This window comes from Pongo pygmaeus, chromosome 1, assembly GCF_028885625.2.
Source record: "Pongo pygmaeus isolate AG05252 chromosome 1, NHGRI_mPonPyg2-v2.0_pri, whole genome shotgun sequence".
NCBI lineage: Eukaryota > Metazoa > Chordata > Mammalia > Primates > Hominidae > Pongo > Pongo pygmaeus.
Genome location: NC_072373.2, coordinates 221316169 through 221338789, shown reverse-complemented (window position 1 = coordinate 221338789; position 22621 = coordinate 221316169). Strand labels below are relative to the sequence as shown.

Genomic DNA, 22621 nt, shown 5'->3' with positions numbered 1-22621 from the left:
GACCTGGCTGAGAGACCCCAGGTGCAGCCTCCTGGGGAAACTCTTCCCAATCAAACTCTTAGGAAAATAAGTTTTGTTGGGCACAGTGGCAAACGCCTGTAATCCCAGCACTTTGGGAGACAGGTAGGAGAACTGCTTGAGGCCTGGACTTCAAAACCAGCCTGGGCAATATAGCAAGACCCCGTCTCTTTAAATTTTTTTTTTTTTTTTTTTTTGGAGATAGGGTCTCGCTCTTTCCCTCTGTCACCCAGGCTGGAGTGCAGTGGTGCAATCTCGGCTCACTGCAACCTCTGCCTTCCAGGCTCAAGCGATTCTCCTGCCTCAGCCTCCCGAGTAGTTGGGACTACAGGCGCATGCCACCATGTCCAGCTAATTTTATTTTGTATTTGTAGTAGAGACAGGGTTTTGCCATGTTGGCCAGGCTGGTCTCAAAATCCTGACCATGTGATCTGCCTGCCTCAGCCTCCCAAAGTGCTGGCATTATAGACATGAGCCACCTCGCCTGGCTTCTACAAAAAATCTTTAAAAGATTAGCTGGGTGCAGCCTGGGCGTGGTGGCTCATGCCTCTAATCACAGCACTTTGGGAGGCTGAGGCGGGCGGATCACGAGGTCAGGAGATCAAGACCATCCTGGCTAACAGGTGAAACCCCGTCTCTACTGAAAATACAAAAAATTAGCCAGGCGTGGTGGTGGGCGCCTGTGGTCCCAGCTACTCAGGAGGCTGAGGCAGGAGAATGGCATGAACCTGGGAGGCTGAGCTTGCAGTGAGCTGAGATTGCGTCACTGCATTCCAGTCTGGGGGACAGAGCGAGACTCCGTCTAAAAGACAAAAAAAAAAAAAAAAGATTAGCTGGGTGTGCAGTGGCATGCACCTGTAGGCCCAGTTACTTGTGAGGCTGAGGTGGGAGGATCCCAAGAGCCCAGGAGTCTGAGGTTGCAGTGAGCTATCATCACACCACTGCACCCCAGCCTGGGCAACAGAGCGAGACTGTCTCAAAAAAAAAAAAAGAAAAGAAGTTTTAAGGCCACTGCCTCTTTCCAACAGGCTGTCAGCATAAAGGTATGTGTTAATTTGCATAAAGATATAGGTGTATCTGTTTACTTCGCAATACACCCATCTGTGCTACAGAGGCCAGGGTTCCTGGCTCCATGCATCACGTGAGCCACACTGCCTGCTTGTTTGGGTGATTGCTTCTGCTCTACTAAGCAGGAGGCGACCTTCCTGATCCTTTCCCCTCCAGCTACCTCGGAACAAAACATAATCCAAGGAAGGAGGAAACCTCCCCCTAAGAGGCTGTTGAGGACTCAGTTTCCTTCCTCTCCAAATGTTTACCAAGCCAATAATCAAAATCAACAATGCTTTAAACAAAGACCCCTTCAGAATCTCCCATGTGTTTATCCCATTAACTTACTGGGGGAAATGGTATTGGGACAAAAACTCCTGATGGGTCACAAGGCCTTGTCCAGTCTGAAGGCAAGGACAGTGGCAGCTGGAGCTGAAGGGAAGGAAGATCAGAAAAGACGCACTTGCCCCAGAAGAGGGGAAAATACAGCACCTGATACAATAGGAATCCACCCACAAACCCTGGAGGGCTTGTTCAAGGTTAAAGCCACCACAGACAAGCTCAGGAGAGTAGCCACAGGGGCGGCCAGTGTAAAGTGTCCAAGAAACTGTCCCTAGTCACAATGGGTGCAGGCATGAACACCCAGATCTGGGCACACCCTGGCACACTAGTTCAGGAGACGAACCACCATCACCCATTTGTAATGACATCCCCTTTCCCAAAGCCACGAAACTGTTAGTCACCAAACCACAGAAAGGAAGCAGAAGCTTCTGGCAAAACTGGTCTGTTAAGAGCTGGCAAAAAGACTCCAGTTTTTCCAGGCCAACGACTCACCCAAGACTGTTACATTTTACAAAATGAAACCCAGGAGTCTTTACAAGCCCATATCCAAAGAATGTAAGCAGGACCTGCCCTCCTGCAAAAACTCTCCGTTGAGAGGAAAAAGCTTATCTCAAGGGTCACTGGAAGAGGGTTAATTACACGACACATTAGTTTGATGATTAAGATGATTTCTGAGGATTAAGACTTTGTTTAAGTCCCAGAGAACAAAACTTCCTTGCAAATTTCCTTGGAGCACATAATGCAATGTTAAAAAACAAAAACAAAACCAAAAAAGGCATCAACACACAGGACAAAGCATGCCAGGTCTTACCTGCTTCTAGAAAAGTCACTGAAGTCTGCCAGAAAGATACTAATCATAAAAACTTCCAAATCCAAAAAAAGAATAACTCACCCAAAAAAGAAGTTCCTAAGAGAGAGGGAAACTGACTATTGTACATGCTGTAAAAGGACAAAGAAACCAGAAATCCAGGACAATAACCCAGGAGGGCCAGGGCAACCAAAGGACCTGCAATCAAAATCAATTCCAGATGGAACAAAGTTGGGTTTTTTTTTTCCTCCTCACCTTTTTCTTTTGAAAAATTCCAAAGCCACAGAAGAGCTAAAAGAACAGTAGAAGAACATCCACATACCTTGCCCCTGGAGTCCCACTGTTCACATTTTGCTATATGTTTTATGGCTCTGTGCTGTGGGTATATGTCAAGGTACACGCACACTGCTGCTTTTCCTGAACCATCTGAAAGTCAATTGCAGAGATCATGATACTTGGCTAATGCCTCAGCACAGATCTCCTAAGGCCATTCTCCTACATAACCACAATATCATTAACACCCCAAGGAATTCTTATTTGTTTGGTTTTGTTTTTTGAAACAGTGTCTCGCTCTGTCACACAGGGTGGAGCGCAGTGGTGCGATCACAGCTCACTGCAGCCTCAACATCCAGGGCTCAAGTGATCCTCCCCATTCAGCCTCCTGAGTAGCTGTGATTACAGGTGTGCACAACCACATTCAGCTATTTTTTTTCTTTTTTTTTCTTTTCTGAGACAGGGTCTCACCGTGTCAACCAGACTGGAGTGTAGTGGTGCAATCTCAGCTCACTGCAACCTCCACCTCCCAGGCTTAAGCGATCCTCCCACCTCAGCCTCCCAAGTAGCTAGGCCTACAGGCATGCACCACTATGCCCAGCTAATTTTTATAGTTTTTGTAGAAATGGGGTTTCACCATGTTGCCCAGGCTAGTTTTGTTTTTTGTTTGAGACAGAGTCTCGCTCTGTCACCCAAGCTGGAGTGCAGTGGCGTGATCTCTGCTCACTGCAACTTCCACCTCCCGGGTTCAAGAGATTCTTCTGCCTCAGCCTCCTGACTAGCTAGGATCACAAGTGTGACCGCCATGCCTGGCTTTTTTTTTTTTTTTTTTTGAGACAGGGTCTTGCTCTGTCCCTCAGGCTGGAGTGCAGTGGTGCGATCTTGGCTCACTGCAAGCTCTGCCTCCCAGGTTCACGCCATTCTCCTGCCTCAGCCTCCCAAGGAGCTGGGACTACAGACGCCCACCACCATGCCCTGCTAATTTTTTGTATTTTTAGTAGAGACGGGGTTTCACCGTGTTAGCCAACATGGTCTCGATCTCCTGACCTCATGATACGCCCGCCTCAGCCTCCCAAAGTGCGGGATTACAGGAATGAGCCACTGCACCCGGCCTGTTTTGTTTTTGAGACAGAGTCTTACTCTGTCACCCAGGCTGGAGTGTAATGGTATAATTGCAGCTCACTGCAACCTCTGCCTCCTGGGTTCCAGCGATTCTCCCACCTCAGCCTCCCAAGTAGCTGGGATTATAGGCACCCACCACTATGCCCAGCTAATTTTTGTATTGCAGTTGAGAAGGAGTTTTGCCATGTTGGGCAGGCTGGTCTTGAACTCCTGACCTCAGGTGATCCGCCCGCCTCAGCCTCCCAAAGTGCTGGGATTACAGGCGTGAGCCACCACGCCTAGCCTAGTTTTGTTTTGTTTTGAGATGGAGTCTTGCTCTGTCACCAGGCTAGAGTGCAGTGGCACGATCTCGGCTCACTGCTACCTTTGCCTCCTGGGTTCAAGCAATTCTCTTGCCTCAGTCTCTCGAGCAGCTGGGACTATAGGTGCACACCACCATGCCCAGCTAATTTTTTGTATTTTTAGTAGAGACAGGATTTCACCATGTTGGCCAGGCTGGTCTCGAACTCCTGACCTCGTGATCCACCTGCCTTGGCCTCCCAAAGTGCTAGGATTACAGGCATGAGCCACTGCACCTGGCCTTGTTTTGTTTTTTAAGAGATGGGTCTTGCTATGTTGCCCTGGCTGGTCTTGAACTCCTGGCCTCAAGCAATCCTCCTGCCTCTGCCTCCAAAAGTGCTGGGATTACAGGTGTGAGCCACCACGCCCGGCCTTCCCAAGGAATTTAATATTGACCTAGTAGTATCTTTGATATTGACTCCATATCCGAATGTCCCCAATTCCCCCTCCCCCTCAATTTGGCCTTCACTTGTGTTTAATCCAGGACTGTATCAAGGATCTCAGTTGCATTTGGTTCCCGTGCTCTTCAACCTACTTAATCTAGAATGGTTTGGCAGCTTTCCTTTGTTTATCAGGATATTATCATTTTTTAGAGTCCAGGACCCTTGTCTTTAGGATGTTCCACAATCTGAATTTGGCCAATTGTTCCTTAAACACTTTCACAAGAAATTACGTATCTGATGTATCAGTGTTCCATTAGAAGTGCATAATGCCAGTTTGCCCCAATTCTGGTGATGCTGGCTTTGATACCTTGGATATGGATCAAAGTTTTAATGTATAAAACATGGAGTGAATGTATTAGAGGAAAACACAGGCAAAGAAAATAGTGCGAGAAGAAAATACGAAATGAAACCTAGAAGTCAGCCGGGTGCAGTGGCTCATGCCTGCAATCCCAGCACTTTGAGACAACAAGGCAGGCAGATCACCTGAGGTCAGGAGTTCGAGAGTAGCCTGGCCAACATGGTGAAACCCCGTCTCTACTAAAAATATAAAAATTAGGCCGGCCATCATGGCTCACGCCTGTAATCCCAGGATTTTGGGAGGCCGAGGCGCGCAGATCACAAGGTCAGGAGTTCAAGACCAGCCTGACTAACATGGTAAAACCCCGTCTCTACTAAAAAATACAAAAATTGGCCAGGTGCAGCGGCTCACGCCTTTAATCCCAGCACTTTGAGAGACCAAGGTGGGCAGATCACGAGGTCAGGAGTTCGAGACCAGCCTGGCCAAAATGGTGAAACCCCATTTCTACTAAAAATACAGAAATTAGCCAGGCATGGTGGCACGTGCCTGTAGTCCCAGCTACTCAGGAGGCTGAGGCAGAAGAATCAATGGAACCAGGGAGGCCAAGGTTGCAGTGAGCCAAGATCGTGCCACTGCACTCCAGCCTGGGCGACAGAGTGAGATTCTGTCTCAAACCAAAAAAAAACGAAAATTAGCCGGGCATGGTGGCGCGCGCCTGTAATCCCAGCTACTCAGAAGACTGAGGCAAGAGAATCTCTTGAACCCAGGAGGCGGAGGTTGCAATGAGCCAAGATCACACCACTGCACTGTACTCCAGCCTGGGAGACAAAGCGAGACTCTGTCTCAAAAACAAACAAACAAACAAAAAACGTGGCCAGGCGCGGTGGCTCAGGCCTATAATCCCAGCACTTTGGGAGGCCGAGGTGGACGGATCACGAGGTCAGGAGATCGAGACCATCCTGGCTAACATGGTGAAACCCCGTTTCTACTAAAAATACAAAAAATTAGCCAGATGTGGTGGCGGGCGCCTGTAGTCCCAGCTACTCAGGAGGCTGAGGCAGGAGAATGGCATGAGCCTAGGAGGTGGAGCTTGCAGTGAGCCAAGATCGCTCCACTGCACTCCAGCCTGGGCCACAGAGCGAGACTCCGTCTCAAAAAACAAAAACAAAAACAAACAAACAAAAAAAAATGAGAATTAGCCAGGCATGGTAGTGCGCGCCTGTAATCCCAGCTACTCAGGAGGCTGAGGCAAGAGAATTGCTTGAACCTATGAGGCGGAGGTTGCAGTGAGCTGAGATCCTGCTATTGCACTCCAGCCTGGGCGACAGAGCAAGACTCCATTTCAAAAAAAAAAATTAGCCAAGCATGGTGGCAGGCGCCTGTAATCCCAGCAACTCAGGCGGCTGAGGCAGGAGAATCACTTGAAGCTGGAAGGTGGAGGTTGCAGTGAGCTGAGATCGTGCCACTGTATTCCAGCCTGTGTGAAGAGTGAGACTCCGTCTCAAAAAATAAAAGAAATAAAAAAATTTGGCCAGGCGCGGTGGCTCAGGCCTGTAATCCCAGCACTTTGGGAGGCCGAGGTGGGCGGATCACAAGGTCAGGAGTTCAAGACCAGCCTGGCCGATATGGTGAAACTCCGTCTCTACTAAAAAATACAAAAATTAGCCAGGCATGGTGGCACATGCCTGTAGTCCCAGCTACTCAGGAGGCCGAGGCAGGAGAATCGCTTGAACCCGGAAGGCAGAGGATGCAGTGAGCTGAGATCACTCCACTGCACTCCAGTCTGGGTAACAGAGTGAGATTCTGTCTCAGCAAAAAAAAAAAATAAATAAAATAAATAAATAAATAAATTTAAAAAGAAACCTAGAAGTCATAAAATATTTAAAAATCTAATTACATAAAAATCAAAAACTCTGCATGAAAAAATACATAATTAAAAGAACAGTGGGCCAGGCACAGTGGCTCCCGACTGTAATCCTAGCACTTTGGGAGGCCAAGGTGGGCGCATCACGAGGTCAGGAGATCAAGACCATCCTGGCCAACGTGGTGAAACCCTGTCTCTGCTAAAAATACAAAAATTATCTGAGTGTGGTGGCACATGCCTGTAATCCTAGCTACTCAGGAGGCTGAGGCAGAAGAATCTGTGGAACCTGGGAGTCGGAGTTTGCAGTGAGCCAAGATCGTGCCACTGCACTACAGCCTGGCAACACAGCGAGACTGTGTCTCAAAAAGGAAAAAAAAAAAAAAAAAAAAGAACAGTGACAAATTAGCGAAAATATGTATAACACATATCACAGCCATAGGACAAATTTTCTTAATATATAAAAAAAAGTATAAGTCAGTAAGACTGTAAACCTAAAAAAGAAATGGGCAAACAATACACAGTTGTCCCTTAGTATCCATGGGGGATTGGCTCCAGGACCCCTACACAGAAACCAAAATCCACAGATGCTCTAGTCCCTTATATAAAGTGACACAGTATTTGCATGTAACCTATGCACATCCTGCCATATACTTTAAATCATCTCTAGATTATTTACAGTACCTGACAAAATGTAAATACTATGTAAATAGTTATACTATATTGGTTTTTTATTTGTATTATTTGTTATTGTATTGTTATATTTTGGTTTTTCCCAGAATATTTTTTGAATTTAATTTCATTTTATTTTTTGTTATTTAAAAAAAATTTTTTACTTCCATAGGTTTTTGGGGAACAGATGGTGTTTGGTTACATAAGTAAGTTCTTTAGTAGTGATTCGTGAGAACTTTTCCTGAATATTTTTTGGTTGGTTTAATACACAGATGTGGAACCTGAGGATATGGAAGGCTGACTAAGAGATGGTTCATAAGCGGCCTTAAAAATATAAAATGAGGCCGGGCATGGTGGCTCACGCCTGTGATCCCAGCACTTTGGGAAGCCAAGGCAGGCAGATCACCTAAGATCAGGAGTTCAAGACCAGCCTGACCAACATGGTGAAACCCCATCTCTACTAAAAATAAAAAAATTGGCCGGGCATGGTGGCATGCACCTGTAATCCCAGCTACCCAGGAGGCTGAGGCAGGAGAATCGCTGGAACCTGTGAGGCACAGGCTGCAGTGAGCCAAGATGGCACCAATGCACTCCAGCCTGGGCGACAGAACAAGACTCCATCTCAAAAAAAAAAAAAAAAAAAAAAAGCCAGGCGCAGTGCCTCATGCCTGTAATCCCAGCACTTTGGGAGGCCGAGGTGGGTAGGTCACAAGGTCAGGAGATCAAGGCCATCTTGGCAAACATGGTGAAACCCCGTCTCTACTAAAATACAAAAAATTAGCCGGGCATGGTGACGCATGGCTGTAATCCCAGCTACTTGTGGGGCTGAGGCAAGGGAATCACTTGAACCCGGGAGGCGGAGCTTGCAGTGAGCTGAGATCATGCCACTGCACTCCAGCCTGGCGACAGAGCAAGACTCCGTCTCAAAAAAAAAAAAAAAAAAAGAAAGAAAGAAATGGCCGTGCATGGTGGCTCACGCCTGTAATCCCAGAACTTTGGGAGGCCGAGGTGGGTGGATCACCTGAGGTCAGGGGTTCGAGACCAGCCTAGCCAACATGGCAAAGCCCCACCTTTACTAAACCTACAAAAATTAGCTGAGCCTGGTGGCACATGCCTGTAATCCTAGGTACTCGAGAGGCTGAGGCAGGAGAATCCCTTGAACCCAGGAGGCAGAGGTTGAAGTGAGCCAAGATTGCACCACTATACTCCAGCCTGGACGACAAGACTCTGTCTCAAGAAAAAAAAAAAACAATCAATAGAATGCTATTAACATGAGAGAGGTGGAGGCCGGGTGCGGTGGCTCACGCTTGTAATCCCAGCACTTTGGAAGGCCGAGGCGGGCAGATCACAAGATTGAGACCACCCTGGCTAACAAGGTGAAACCTCATCTCTACTAAAAATACAAAAAATTAGCACAGCATGGTGGCATGTGCCTGTGGTCCCAACTACTTGGGAGGCTGAGATGGGAGGATCACTTGAGCCTGGGAGGTTGAGGCTGCAGTGAGCTGTGATCGTGTCACCACACTCCAGCCTGGGCGAATGATGTTTTTAAATGAAGTGGAATGGGGTCAGATGAGAATGAAAGAACACCCTTCATCTGAGTGGTGCGGTGCCTGACGCTAAGCACTTCAATCTCCACTGTCACCACTCATGGACCTAACAGACCATTCCTCTTTAGAGGAGATTAGGAAGTGAGAGTGGGAAGCCAGCACCCAAAGCAAACACAAGGCAAACGGGCACACGTGACCCCTTGTGCCAGCAGCAGCAGACTTCAGGAGGGAGGAAGGAGCCAGGTCTCTGTACTGCTCCGGCTGCCTAAGCTCCCTTACATCCCACCACAAGCTCTGGAAGACTGCTCTGTGCAGAAAAGCAGAACTGGGGGCCAGCTTGCTTGCCTGTAAGCCCCACCATGTCTTCCAAAAAATCACCAGCACCTCATCTTCCTGCAACTCCAGCGATCGGCCAGAGGAAGGCTATGTGCCCCTGGAGGCCGTGGGCAGTGCCAACAGTATTAACACACACGGAGGGAGAAGGACCTTCTGCCTCAGTCCAGAAGCCGAGTGTGAGCACACGCTCAGGAACAGGCTCACAGGGCCTAGCCAGAGCTGACCTTGGCAGGTACTTTTGCTCCCTTCTTGGTAAGTAAAATGGGATTATTCAGGGGCTCAGACCCACCGCTTCACCAGCTTAAGTGCTACCAGTACTAACAGCTTCACATATTTAAATCACACCCCAGGCCCCTCCCCAACACACAAAAAAGAAATGTAGAATTACAGAGAATCATTAAAATGTCATCTACCTGGAAAGAATAAAAGAAACCTAGAAGTTCAGAAACAGGTCTCATTTCATATTCCTGCAGCAGAAGGATATTTAGGATATTTCGCAAGGGTGCAAGTCAGGGTCAGGATGGGTCTCTGGGAAGCTAGGCTGCCTGAGGCAGGTGGCTGTGAGGCCTGTCTGGGCAGGGAGGTCAAGGCTAAGTATCTCCTTAGAAACTGGTCCAAGGTTTGCTTGGTGATTGATCAGGAAGAATGGGGTGGGCCCATATTATGTGAGGTGTTTGATCCACAAGGGACCCTGATCTTTGCAGGAAGCCTTGCTGGCAGAATCTAGGACTTCAGGGGTGGCAACTTCATCTGCCCTGGGGTGGTTATTCGGTTCAGGTCAAGGACATTGACCACAGGATTCCAGCAGCAGAAAACATGTGGGTTAGACACTTGGGTGCTACTCGGGCCTGAAAAAAACACCTTAATTGGAGCTGGCTCTCAAAGCCTCCTCCCCAGCTCTTCATGTGGGAAAGGATATGGAAGTGGGTCACAATCTTCTAGCTGAAACAGCGTCACTGCGGGCTCCAATCACACTTGAAGATGTCCAGGTGCACTGAGTGACCTGGCCTCCTCCCTGTGCAGGCCTTGCCCTCCTAATCAGATGCTGGATGCTGCTGCCCCACCCCTCAGCTTGAAGGGGCAGCTGATTAGCACCGGGAGTGCTACATACAGTGACATGACAAGGGCTGGTGAAAATAACATCGCACGAGGATATGCCTCGCTGTCCTGGCACCCTCCTCTCACTCCAAATGTGAGTGGCTGCCTCTGCCAGCCCTTTGCCCTCTCTACCCAGCCCTGGCTGGAGGGAGAGAGGAACACTGTGTGCTTTCACATGAACCGCTTGCTAGACCTCCCTGACCTTGGTCTTTAAAGAGAGCTGAAGGCCTGGTGCTTGGGGAAGAAAGAACCCTGCCCCCACTCTCATCTGTATATATTGACCCAAAATAGGGGCTAGAGGACATAGGTGTCCATGTGCATCAGTTCCCCCAGGAACCCCATGAGCACTGTGGAGAGCCCACCTGCCACCATATGCCTGCTTTCCAAAGTTGGCAGGGAGAGACGTGTCGGGCAGGAAGAGAACTCTGCAGAGACAAGGTCTGGTGCCTGTTACATAAGAAGTGCACCGTGTTAATGGCAGAACTTCAAAATCCACAGCCCCAAGCAAAAACTTTGAAAAGAAATCCTCAATATGAGGATTTCTCTCTGACTGAAACTCAAGTTAACAGTCAAAGGGTTAAGACTTTAAGTGGGAAGGGAGTTCTTGCTAACCATGGCTCCCGAGGTGTGCATTGTTTCTCAAGATGTCCATACTAAGTACAGCTTTTGTTACGGGACATGGAAGGGCTCTAATTGTTTAACTCTTCCCTTGCTCTTCTGGAAAGCCAACCCAGCCCCCCACCTTAATGTCCACTCAGGGCAGGTAGCCACTGGGGCCGGTGTGCATCTGGAGATCATGTCCTGACTCTCCTCCTAAGAGTTCAAAGCACTCTCAGCAAATCATTCTTTCTTCATTCACACGATCCCAACTATATATATAATAAGCCTCTTGGTCCTAGACTAAGAGCTTGGTATGGGGAAGAACTTTTTTTTTTTTCTTTTTTTTTGAGACAGAGTCTCACTCTATCGCCCAGGCTGGAGTGCAGTGGTGCAATCTGAGCTCACTGCAACCTCCACCTCCAGTGTTCAAGCAATTCTCCTGCCTCAGCCTCCCGAGTAGCTGGGACTACAGGTGCGTGCCACCATGCCAGGCTAATTTTTTGTATTTTTAGTAGAGACGGGGTTTCACCATGTTAGCCAGGATGGTCTCAATCTCCTGACTTCGTGATCCGCCTGCCTTGGCCTCCCAAAGTGCTGGGATTACAGGCATGAGCCACCATGCCCGGCTGGGGAATAACTATTTTTATCCTGCTTGCCACGATATTCCTAGTACCTATGATGGTGTCCAGATTGTAATAAAGCCTTAATAAATATTTGTTAATTGAATCAATGAGTCATTAGAAGGAAGGAGGGGAGGGAGGGAGGAGTAATGTAAGACAACCACCACTTCTGGTTGTCTCTGTGATTCTGGCTTATAAAAAACATCAGAACCAAGATCAGAAACCAAGCCCTTTAACTCCCTCTTGGCCCTGCTATCGGGGGTCCTCAATCATATTATGATGCACAGAACACACACCTGTTTACAGGAGTTTCTACATTACAACACAACCATGAAAAATGGAGCCACAGGTATGACCCTCAATCCTTAAGAAACTTCAAAAGGGGAGAACAATGTTTTTGTCCAGCTATTCCCCCAAAGAAGGACACCCTTCCCTCTGGGGACTGTTGTCTTTCCCTTTTTAACAAGGCTTCATGGAGGACCAGAGCATAATAGGTCTTTAATAACTGAGTATAACAGTAGTTGGTGCTCAGTTCCCTTTCATAAAAGAAGTTCAAAAGCACTTTGGCTCAAACACCACCATGTCCCTGGGAACTACGAAGGTACAAGTATCATTATCCCCATTTACAGTCAGGGAAAGTAAAGCAAAGGGAGGTTACTTAGCTTGCCCAGGGTCAGACAAGACAGGGAAAGGGCCTAGGATTCAAACCCTTTGGAGCAGCCGGCAAGTTAACTCTGACTACCCTAAGAGTGTCACCTACGTTGGGCTTAAGGGAGACTTTTCTTTCTTCTCTATGGTTTCTGCTGAGAATCAGTATATGACGTGGTGCTCAGAGCTCTGCCTGGGAGTCATACTACCTGGTTTGAATCTGATTCTGTTCCCAACTAGCTCGACCTCAAACACTTTACTCAACGTTTCTAGGCCTCAGCTTCTTAACATACAAAATGGCAATAATGGTACGTATCTCAGAAACCATGAGGATGAAACGAGACAGTGTATGTAAAATGCCACTATCATTCACTTTCTCATTTTCTAAATGAGCACGTATCATTCTCATAATAAGAAAACCAGCTACATGAGAAAAAGCTTGCATCCACTCTGCATTTAGTTTTTACAAAGCTACAGATGACATATGACTAGCAGGCATTTCAGATTCTGCCAATAAAATGCCCCAGGACTCTGAAAGTGACCTGCAACACAAGCGTCCTATTTGATTCCCACTAACTTGTGTTGGCCTCTCAAGGTTAGCAGAGCAAGTGGCATCGTGGACAACAACTGATGATGGGAGGACCAAAAAGGGATCTGAAAAGCTGGCCAATGGCACCCAGTCTAAAGAGTCCCACTCTGGATTCCTGGTGAGTGGAGCCCCTGGGTTTGAAATGCCATTTCTCTCAGTGCTCTGCTGAGTTACCCGACTCCACTCAGCCCAGATGAAAAACAGCCAATGCTTTCTAGATACCACTGTGTTCCTGATCATGTAATCAAACAGGAGATGGTCAGAGATGCCAGTGTGGCCCAACCCTCTATAGAGGGGCCTGGTGATGGCAGGGACTGGCAGAGAAGTGGGGGTAGGAAAGCTGTCCAGTCAATCTTGGTATACTCTCAACAAAAAAACAGTGATATATATGTATGTGTGTCTCTGATGCATTTATGAAGAATGGCTGCAAAACTCCAAGACTACTTAAGAGTCACTGCCAAGATAAGAAGCTTTAACTCACACACAGAGGAGCAGAGAACACAGACATTCCACTGTAGACGACAAGCTGTTACGCACTGGCAACATTCATTCATTCAACTCAAGAAATGTTTGCTGATGACTTAGGGACTAGGAAAAAAGGAAGCTCAATAAAATGCAGGACACACAGACACACATACCAGGACTGTCATCAACCTAGCTGATGCTTCCCTCATCTTCAGAGGACCAGGCCAGAGAAATAAGGAACCTTATTCTCTGGTTCCTTTAAATAAGGACCTTATTTAAAGACTCCGTCTCAAAAAAAAAAAAAAAAAAAAAAGAATGTAGGGTGGTGAAAGAGATACGGGGGAAAATAAAACAGAAGATGGAAAGTGGATGGGATGAGGGTTAGGGTCATAACTTTAGCTCTGAGAAGGTGGCTTTTGGGAGACATGGATGGTGATCCAGGGGGACAGCTTTGTGGACAGAGAGGACTGCAAGAATGATCAACCCAGAGGAGCTGGAGTGTGGTTAGTGATGAATCAGCAGGGACCAAATTTGTGGCTGTGGTAAGGAGTTTGGATTTTACTCTTGAATTCTGAACAGTGGGAAGTCACTGCATGGGAACTTTTCCTGGGGGTCTAGGAGAATATTTGAGTCCACACTAAAAGACAGAACAGGACATTACGAAGAGCAGCTGGAATATGCTCTCCTTGTGCTGGAAGGTTCACGCCATTCTCCTGCCTCAGCTTCCTGAGTAGCTGGGACTACAGGCGCCCGCGCCCATGCCCAGCTAATTTTTTTTTTTTTTTGTATTTTTAGTAGAGACGGGGTTTCACCATGTTAGCCAGGATGGTGTTGATCTCCTGACCTGGTGATCCACCGGCCTCGGCCTCCCAAAGTGCTGGGATTACAAGCGTGAAGCACCGCGCCCGGCCTCACCACCCTACATTCTTTTGTTGACTCGTTTATTTGTTTACTATCTGTCTCTCCCACTAGAAGATAAACTTCATAAGAGCACGCCTCTTAAAGATCTTGTTCTTGGCTACGTCCATAGCATCCGCAACAGTGCCTAGCACATAGGCGCTCAATAAGTCATTCAATTCAACAAATATTTTCAGAGTACTACAAAGTTTAGGTACTATATTATAAGAGTAGACAAAAAGACAAAAATCTCTGCTCTCAAAGAGCTTAAATGCTGGTGGGAGTTAAGAAGCAGATAAACAAAGGTGAAATAATAGAATTTAGCATATACTAAGTGCTAGGTGGTCTTCTGAGTATCTACAAGGTATTACTTAATTTAATCCTCCCAACAACTCCATGAGGACAGTATTACTATTGTGCATATGGGGAAACTGAGACACAGAGAGATTAAGTTACCTGCTGAAGATCATGCAGCTCCTGAAGGCAGAACCAAGATCCAAACCTAATGGTCTTGGTACAAAGTCCATGGTCTAATTAAGAGCTACACTTCAGGCCGGGCGCGGTGGCTCACGCCTGTAATCCCAGCACTTTAGGAGGCCGAGGTGGGTGGATCGCCTGAGGTCAAGAGTTCGAGACCAGCCTGACCAACATGGTGAAACTCCATCTCTACTAAAAATACAAAAATTAGCCAGACGTGGTGGCGCATGCCTGTAATCCCAGTTACTCGGGAGGCTGAGGCAGGAGAATCGTTTGAACCCAGGAGGCGGAGGGTTGCAGTGAGCCAAGATTGTGCTATTGCACTCCAGCCTGGGCAACAAGAGCAAAACTCCATCTAAAAAAAAAAAAAAAAAAAAGAGCTACACTTCATATTTGCTGAGTGTCAAGTGACTACTTGGTCAGCACCAGCAGCAGCTGTTCCCCACAGGCAGGGATGGAGAGAGCAGATCCATCAAGGAAGGGCTGCTCTGTCATGTGAGCCCTGTGAACAAGAGACTGCTGGGTTTACACTATATTGCACCCTGGATGAGAAGTCTACAAGAAGCATGGTCTGATGAAAAGACAGGGGCAGGGGCAGGAGTCTTGGTGTGATGAGATACCCAGGCAAGTCAACCAATATTTGAAGAGTTTACATTTTGTGCAGGGCACTGATTCAGACACTGTGGACGATGCAAAGACAAACCCAGTAGAGATTCTGGCCTCAGAAAGCTTAAGAGTCACACGTGTACACATGGAGATGAAACGGAGTAGAAACTAGCAGGCATCATAAGAAAATGCATAAACTGCTATAAGACTTCAAAAGAGCCAGCTTCTAGGGGCCACAGATGCTTAACCATAAAAGAAGGGGCTGGCCTGTGTAACCCCAAAGGTCCTCTCATTCTGACATGTTCTGACAGCACAGATTTGGAGCAGCATGGAGATAAGTTTTATTCTGTTTTTTGGGGGTTTTTTTGTTTTTTGTTTTTGAGACGGAGTCTTCCTCCGTCGCCCAGGCTGGAGTGCAGTGGCGCGATCTTGGCTCACTGCAACCTCCACCTCCCTGGTTCAAGCGATTCTCCCGCCTCAGCCTCTCGAGTAGCTGGGATTACAGGCACTCACCATCATGCCCAGCTAATTTTTGTATTTTCAGTAGAGACGGGTTTTCACCATGTTGCCCAGGCTGGTCTCAAGCTCCCGACCTCAGGTGATCGCCTGCCTTGGCCTCATAAAATGCTGGCATATACAGGGGTGAGCCACTGCACCTGGCCTCATTCTGGTTAATAGCTCAAGTTTGTGGCCACTGAAACGTTCTCCCACCTACCATGAGAACAGGCCCAATTTCTTGGTGCAACATCTTCCAACAGAGGCAGTAATGGTCCCATTTAAATAATACAACCGGATGTGGGAATGAAACCCAGTGTATTCTGCCCTCCTCCACCTCTAACTGGTTTTTAAACCCACAAACTCTCTCTAATCAAGGAGGCGGGGACCTGTTCTATGAGCACGTTGTTATGGGACATCTAACTCTCAGTCTCCAAAGTTTTGCTTTGCAGCTCAGACTTTATCCTTTCTCTGCTTAAAACCATCCAATGGCCTCTAACTGTTCTTGGAATAAAATCCAAACTCTTTATTACGACCTACAAAATCTTTGTTTTGATCTACAGGTTCTTTTTCTCCACTGCCCCCCAAGACGGAGTTTTGCTCTGTTGCCCAGGCTGGAGTGCAGTGGAGCAATCTTGGCTCACTGCAACCTCCGCCTCCCGGGTTCAGGAAATTCTCCTGCCTCAGCCTCCCAAGTAGCTGGGACTACAGGCATGCACCACCACGCTCGGCTAATTTTTGTATTTTTAGTAGGGACGGGGTTTCACCATGTTGGTCAGGATGGTCTCGAACTCCTGACCTCGTGATCTGTCCGCCTTGGCCTCCCAAAGTGCTGGGATTACAGGCATGAACCACCGAGCCCGCCCTGATCCACAGGCTCTGTCGCCCAGACTGGAGTGCAGTGGCGCGACCTCGGCTCACTGCGAGCTCCACCTCCCGGGTTCACGCCATTCTCCTGGCTCAGCCTCTCCGAGTAGCTGGTACTACAGGCGCCCGTCACCACGTCTGGCTAATTTGTTGTATTTGTAGTAAAGATGGGGTTTCACCGTGGTCTCGATCTCCTAACCTCGTGATCCGCCCGCCTCGGCCTCCCAAAGTGCTGGGATTACAAGCGTGAGCCACCGCGCCCAGCCACAGATTCTTATTTGTAATCTGGCCCTTCTCCATCTTCACAGCACTTACCACTACTGAAATTATTTTGTCCACTTGTTTGTTTACTCACTTATTGTCTGACTTCCCTCCTCTTTAGAATGTCATCTCTAAGGAGGGCAGAAACCGTGTCTGTTTTCACCACTAAAGCCCCAGTACTTGGAATGGTGCCTGGCACATAGTAAATGCTCACTACTGAATGAATGAATCTCCATCCCATAGAGATGATTTGTATTTACAAGGGAGGACCACGAACTCCCCCAGCAAACCGTGAATGACATATTGGCATTTAACAGCCCGCACCTTTATTTATGATCCAAAGTCCTACTTTAAATCTGAGGAAGCTGCTGGTATCTCTGGACACTTTAATGGCACAAGAGATCAGTTATCACTTGGGGACACACTCCAGGAACTGGAGCCCAGTGGTTGTAGCAGGGAGCTAAGAGCCAAGGCTCCTGAGAACAGAACTTCAAGACAAACACTGACTTGCCTCCAGGTCCCTTACCCACACACCCTGTGCCTTAATTTACCCAGCAGTTGGCCAGACATGTTTCTCTCAGTTCTGTGAGTGACAGGAGACAAAATAATTAACAGCTGGAGCATACTGAGATCCTCAGACAGGAGGTGCTGCAAGCCACACGTCTCATTATTCATAAAACTCTTGATTTGCGGCCAACACGGCCCCCGCCGCCTTCCCAGGGGCTAACCTGACAACAGGCACTGCTCAGACAAGTTCAGCTCACAAGGCAGAGGGAGGGATGGAAGGCCTAGCAGAGGCTGGGTGTCCAGACCTGAGTGTCTCGGTTACCAGGTTCCAAAAAAAGGAAGGTGGTTGGGGTGGGGTGATGAAAAGGAGGTGAGAGGTGCAGTTTGGGGCTCCAGGTGGTTAATTTTGCAGGTTCACGCATACACGCCCGCCATCCAGGTGAGATATGTGCCCCCACCAGGTACCTTCCAGGAAGGCTCACCGGGGAGGGGTGGAATCGGGAGACGACAGTTCAATCAAACTACAGAGGGAGGAAGGGCGGCCCAGCGTTTAGTTTGGGGAAATTCGGAGAGTAAGAGTCTCTGAGTGGGCGCAGGTGAGGGAAGAGGCAGGGGCCCAGAGGTCGGGAGGGCGGACGGGCGATGACAGGCACCCGGACGCGGTGAGGTGAGCAACAAGGTGGGCGGCGCGGACACCTGTGGAGGCGACCCCCGGGCGAAGGTGAGGGAGGCGGGAGGTGGTCTGCGGCGAGAGGCGGCCAGGCCCAGACCAGGGCGCCGCGCCGCCGGGGCAGGCAGGGGTCCGAGCGGGGTCAGGGGCGCTCTCCGCGGCCCCTCCCCGGCAGACAAAGGGCTGGCCGTTCCCCCAAGCCCCGGCGCGGCGCGGCGCGGCGCGGGCCCGGGCGGTGCAGGCGCGGCCCGGCCTCGGCGCTTACCTGGGCCGCCCGACCCGGCCGGGCCGGCAGGGGCAGCGGGTCCGGGGCGCAGCGCGCGGCGGCCTGTTCCGGGGCGTGCTCAGCCCGAGCAGCCGCTGCGGCGGCAGCAGTAGCAGCACCGGGAGCAGCCGCCTCAGCCTCCGCCTCCCGCTCCGAGAGTCACCGCGGTGGGGAGGGAGGGAGGCGCCAGGCCGCAGGGGGAGGGACCGGCGGAGGGGGCGGCATCTGGCTCCGCGCGAGCTGCTGAGGCGCGGTGGCGGCAACGCCCCGGAGGAAGGCGGGCGCGTGGGGGCCGGGCGCCGGGGCGGGGCCTGCGGGCGGGGCGGGGCCCGGGGCCGCGAATTGGTTAACTCAGCCTGTGGGTGGGGATGCGCGCTGTGGGGCGGGGCCTTACGGCGCATATGAACGCTCATTGGGCCCTCCTGGAAGGGGGCGAGACCAGCGGCATAGGGGCGGGGCCATGAGGTGGGTGGATGGAACCGGGCGCCGGTAGTGAGTGGCCGAGTCCTCGCTGAGAGCAAAGGGGAGGAGCGGGCCGGGGGTGAGCAGGGAAGGCGTGTTGGGTGCGAGGAGGAGGCGGTGGCCTGGAGGAGGAGCCGGGTAAGGATGAAGCTGGCGTTGCGGTAAAGCCACTCTGCGTGTCCCTATCTGCTCCAGGAGCACAGTGTTCCGGAAAAATAATGGCCTCTTCCACACACCGGTCTGTGTTTAAAAACGGGAGCAACCAGACGGGGCAGAATCCTTGGTGAGGCCAGTTTACCCAGAACCCCGGAAAATTCTGAAATGGACGAGGTTGCAGAACATTTAGAGGCGTGGTCTTCCTGCTTCGTTGAGTTGGGAACGTTGCTACCTCTGAGTTTGGGGCCTAACCTGGGATTAACCTAGCCCAGAGAGCCCAGGGAGGGGCCTCCGTAGGTCCATTAAACTCAGAAGGTCGTGTGTACTGGTAGTGAGTGCATTTTTCGGGGGAACGGTGCCCATGATTAAAATGTTTCTACAGAAAGTCTGGCTGTATTTGGAGAGGGTACAGGGAGAAGCAGCCCATTTTAGGTAAAATGCAAATTGCTTTTAACATCCGCCTTCCTTTTAAAGGGACCTGTATCTTTAAGTGTGGTCTCATTTTCAGCAGTTTAAATTATCAGTTACACAGTGTGACACTAACCCCAGTTCAGAAGCCCTCCTACCCCACTCTTCCCATAGCCTTTCTTTTTACACCTTTTCTGTTCCATCGTCTTCTATTCCGCTACATTTTTTCCCTTCCCTATGCAAAAAGAATACGAAGTCCTTTTTTGTTTGTTTGTTTATAATATAATATCCACATTACTCTTTACTCATTTTGGGGTTTTTTTGTTTGTTTTTGAGACGGAATCTTGCTCTGTCGCCCAGGCTCAGGTGCAGTGGCGCGATCTCGGCTCACTGCAACCTCCGCTTCCCGGGTTCAAGCGATTCTCCTGCCTCAGCCTCCTGAGTAGATGGGATTACCGGCATGCGCCACCACTCCCGGCTGATTTTTGTATTTTTAGTGGAGACGGGGTTTCTCCATGTTGGCCAGGCTGGTCTCCAACTCCCGACCTCAAGTGATCTGCCCGCCTCAGCCTCCCAAAGTGCTAGGATTACAGACTCGGCTTCCCAAAATGCTAGGATTACAGGCGTGAGCCACCGCGCCCGGCCTGCTCACAGTTTTTCATACTCAATAGGTCCCCGGCCGGGCGCGGTGGCTCATGCCTGTAATCTCAGCACTTTGGGAGGCCGAGGCGGGCAGATAACCTGATGTCGGGAGTCGGAGACCAGCCTGACCAACGTTAAGAAACCCCGTCTCTACTAAAAATACAAAAATTAGCGGGGCGTGGTGGCGCACGCCTGTAATCCCAGCTACTCAGGAGACTGAGGCAGGAGAATCGCTTGAACCCGGGAGGCCAGGTTGCAGTGAGCCGACATCGCGCCATTGCACTCCAGCCTGGGCAACAAGAGCGAAACTCTATCTCAAAAAAAAAAAAAAAAAAAAAAAAAAGGTCCCCAAGTGGGTTTCTCCTCCAGTGTCCCCACCTTCAGTAACTGGCACCACTCTCTGCCCAGTTGCTTACACCAGACACTTAAATTGTACCATTGACACCACTCTTTCCTTTATTCTTCATTTCCAGTCCATGTTGTTTCCAATTCTAAATGGTGTCCTTAATCTCTCCACCTCCTACCATCTCTACCCCTCTTTCCCAGTTTAACCTGCCACCAGCTGTCACCTTGACTCCTGCAATAACCCTTCAAGCAGTCTCTCCTTTAGGCTCTCCTTACACCCCCATCCACTGCCCACACAGCAACTAGAGGAAACTTCTTAAAATCTTGTCAGACCTGCGCTATTCAATGACTTCTCTTCATTTTCACAGGAAGTTCAAAGTCCTTAGCGTGGCAACAAGGCCTTGCAGGATCTGGCTACAGCCTGATCTTGAACCACTTTTGCCAACTGGGCTCTAAGCCACATATGGGCCTTCTCCCTGTTCCTTGATCACAGGGAGCTCTTTTGTGCTTCAGGTCTTTTGATTGCGCTGTTCCCTTAGCCTCAATGGCTCTTTTCCGATTTCTCCCCACTTCACCTGCCTGAATACTTGGTCTTCTTCTGGGAGACCTCTTAACCTATGCTAGCCCTAGTCCCACAGCATGGCTATAAACTCCAGGAGAGCAAGGACCATGCCACCAAGCACAATACCTGTATCCACAAATATTACTGCAGGAACAAAATGAATGTGTAAATACTCCATCCAGGACTTTCCCTTCCATCGGCCAGCCACTCCTACTCCCCCACTCCGACCCCCAGGGCTATCAGCCTTCTCCTTCTTACTCTTCTCTCACTGCATTTATGGTTAGATATTTTCTCCTTTCAGCTCTGGAGAGGGCCTCCATGTGGTCCCAGAACATATATTAGGTATCTTTTTTTTTTCTTTTTTTTTGAGATGGGGTCTCACTCTGTTGCCCAGGCTGGAGCACAGTGGTGCAATCTTGGCTCACTGAAACCTCCACCTCCTGGATTCAAGTGATTCTCCTGCTCAGCCTCCTGAGTAGCTGGGATTACAGGCACCCGCCACCATGCCCAGCTAATTTTTTGTATTTTTAGTAGAGACGGGGTTTCACCATGTTGGTCAGGCTGGTCTCGAACTCCTGACCTCAAGTGATCTGTCAGCCTCAGCCTCCCAAAGTGCTGGGACCACAGCTGTGAGCCACCATGCTGGCCTATTATGTATCTTTAAATAGTTGCTTTCTGGAGCAAAGAAGAAAAAAACACTATTTTTTTTCTCTTTTTTTCTTTCTTTTTTTTGAGATGGAGTCTCATTGTTGCCCAGGCTGGACTGCAGTGGCGTGATCTTGGCTCACTGCAGCCTCCGCCTCCTGTGTTCAAGTGATTCTCCTGCCTCAGCCTTCCTAGTAGCTGGGATTACAGGCATGAGCCACCATGCCCAGCTAATTTTTGTATTTTTAGTAGAGATGGGGTTTCACCATATTGGCCAGGCTGGTGTCAAACTCCTGATCTCAAGTGATCCACCTGGCCTCAGCCTCCCAAAGTGCTGGGATTATAGGTGTGAGCCACCGTGCCCAGACAAAAAACTGTTTTCTACAGCAAAGGATAACTATAAGAGTAAAATTTTCAGGCGAAGTATGAAATAACAGTGCAACCATAGCAGGCTGCAGGGAAGGATAACAATTTTTTATTTATTTAGAGATGGGATCTCCCTCTGTCACCCAGGCTGGAGTGCAGTGGCGTGGTCCTAGCTCACTGTACCCTAAACTCACAGATTCAAGCAATTCTCCTGCCTCAGTCTCCGGAGCAGCTAGGGCTACAGGTGTGTGCCACCATCCCCACCTATTTTTTTTTTTTTTTTTTTTTTTTTTTTTGAGACAGAGTCTTGCTCTGTCACCCAGGCTAGAGTGCAGTGGCACGATCTCAGCTCACTGCAACCTCTACCTCCCGGATTCAAGCAATTCTCCTGTCTCAGCCTCCCAAGTAGCTGGGACTACAGGCGCCCACCACCATGTCCGGCTAATTTTTGTATTTTTAGTAGAGACAGGGTTTCACTGTCTCTACCAGCCAGGCTAGTCTTAAACTTTTGACCTCAGGTGATCCACCCGCCTCGGCCTCCCAAACTGCTGGGATTACAGGCATGTGCCACCGCACCTGACTTTTTTTTTTTTTTTTTTTTTAAGAGATGGGGTTCACCATGTTGCCCAGGCAGCTCTCTTAACTCCTGGTCTCAATCAATCCTTCTCCCACCTCGGCCTCTCAAAGCACTAGGATTATAGGCAGAAGGGCTATTTTAAAGCAGGTGGGGGTTTATGGCAACAACTTAAATTTTACTCTATAAGAAGGTCTTCTGCTTACAAGTTGAGCAAGTATAAGGTCAGAATGGGTAAATTAATAACTTCCAGGATTTAGAAAGTGAAAAAATGATCTTTTGCTCTG

The 22621-nt window shown here is 49.1% G+C and overlaps 1 protein-coding gene across 3 annotated transcripts in view; it reads right to left on the bottom strand.

Moving 5' to 3' along the window:
* Positions 1-18445, bottom strand: part of CTNNBIP1 (catenin beta interacting protein 1) — a 62005-nt gene extending 43560 nt beyond the window's left edge. The window contains exon 1 of one of the 3 annotated variants that reach the window (XM_054442157.2): positions 18175-18445. The gene's annotated coding sequence lies outside the window, so the exon portion shown is untranslated. The remainder of the gene's footprint in view (positions 1-18174) is intronic. The other 2 variants (XM_063668141.1, XM_054442167.2) reach the window with 2 other exon arrangements.
* Positions 18446-22621: the final 4176 nt, after the last annotated feature.